A 2,052-nucleotide genomic window follows, 5' to 3' on the forward strand; every position below is an offset into this window, starting at 1 on the left:
ATACAAAATGGCCACCCAGCCTCCTCAAGACGCGACAGTCGTCCTTCGAGACCACACCGACTACAGAGCCTGGATGATGCAGCTGCAATTAAGATGTGTAGCGCACGGCATCTGGCCGCAAGTGGACCCTAAGTTGACCATCCAAATGATCTCCAAACCAAGAGCTCTAGAGATGCCGCTAATAGCTAAGTTTTCACCAGCCTCTAACGTTAAAACGCCTACGCACATAAACAAGCTATTAACAAGCAGTGTTAGAGCCTTTAAAGAAGCTATTAAATACTATAAGATTAAGGCTAACAAGTACAAGAGTAATAGACATAATTATAAAAGAGAGTAATTAAGCTTTTAATAGATTATTGTCTTTATCTAGTTAACAGTTAGCCCGCATCTGCAGTGTACATGCTGTTCCCTAGATTAACTACTTAGACAGTGGATTATAAGCCTTAAAGCTATAGTAGGTGTTAACAACTAATTTAAACAAGAATGTGCGCATAACTAATATAATGCATCTTTAAAGCTGCTAAGAAACGCAAGCATATAGGACCTGTAGCTAGCAGAGTATAACTACGCTGCTATAGAAGTAGAGACACAAAATGTTCTAGAAACAACGCAGTTTAATGCTGTAGCAAAGGACTTTTTAACTACTATAAATAAAGTTACCCTTTATTAGTCTACAACTTTTTAGAAAAGCAGACAGTTTACACTAAACATAAATTAAAAAGAAATAATAAAGTGCTTTTAAAAACATATAATGTTAAATTATTTAATATATATAAAAAAGTATAAAGCTGCCTTTATAATAAATAACTTGTTATACTTTACTAAAAGTAAAAAAACTACCTAAGGCACAAATAAAGACGCCTGTAGTATAGAAGTTATAATGTTAAGAAAATAAAGTAGACCTTAACATTAACATTATTAAGAAGATAATAGAAAGTTATTTTTAAGCTAGAAACTTGCTAAAACAGGAGGCACTAAATATCCTACATGCAGACACATTTATGCACTAAAGGACTACTTCTATGTCTATCTAGACAGAGCACTAGACTAGTAGATGCTAAATAAGAGAGTTAAAAAGCTTGTAGCATTAAAGCGTAAGCACAACTTAGAATTTTAAGGCCTACTAAAAGGGCAGTGTAGACATAATTTAAGAATACTAATTCTAAAAAGTTTACATACACTTATGCTAGAGATACAAGAAGACTAACTTAAAAGCTAGAAAGTATTAAGAGTTAAGGCAGCTATATTGCTAGCTATAGTTAATTTAAACTAAAATAAATATCTGCTAAGAGAATTATTTATTTTTAACTTAGGCTTAATATGCTATATTATAAATAATTTTAATTAGATCTATAACTATTATTTACTAACACTAAAAGACTTTATCTAGTCTAAAAACTCTTGTATATAAATTTAAAGCTATAAATTAATTACACTAAGCTTAAAAAGTAAGCATAGAACACATAGTTAAGCATACAGTCTTGTACTTTATAACGCTGCACTGTGCCTAGACCTGCTGTGCAACTTAGTCTTATTCTGCCTACTGCAACAGAAAGGAATCTAGTGGGACACATAAGTAGAGCTAACTGCTTTAAAGGCCCTAGATAGGATAATAATTAAAGATCTTATAAAAATTTATAGCTAATAAGTGTTAGAGTACTATCTACTATAGAAGGGCTTATATTATACACACATAATTAACACAAGAACTAAATGTAGTCTATAAAAGGCATTAGTAGAGCTATAGCATAAGCGTCTAGGACACCCTAGACTAGCTACACTTTAACACTTTATATAGCAAGCTAAAGGGGTGTAAATTAAAGGAATTATAACAGTTTAATGTAACTTATGTAGTAAAGCTAAGATATAATAATAAATTAGCTATACACTATAAATTAGCAATAGTAGACCTAGTAAAAGACTGTTAATTAATTTCTATGCATATAAAGCATAGAGCATTATAAAAAAGTAAAGTTAAATGCTAATTACTAATAAGTATTCTAGCCTCTAGTAGGACCTCTACTTTAAAAATAATAGGCCTGCTAAATTAAT

The sequence above is a fragment of the Lindgomyces ingoldianus genome, assembly GCF_010093535.1.
Source record: "Lindgomyces ingoldianus strain ATCC 200398 unplaced genomic scaffold BDR25scaffold_7, whole genome shotgun sequence".
Taxonomy (NCBI): domain Eukaryota; kingdom Fungi; phylum Ascomycota; class Dothideomycetes; order Pleosporales; family Lindgomycetaceae; genus Lindgomyces; species Lindgomyces ingoldianus.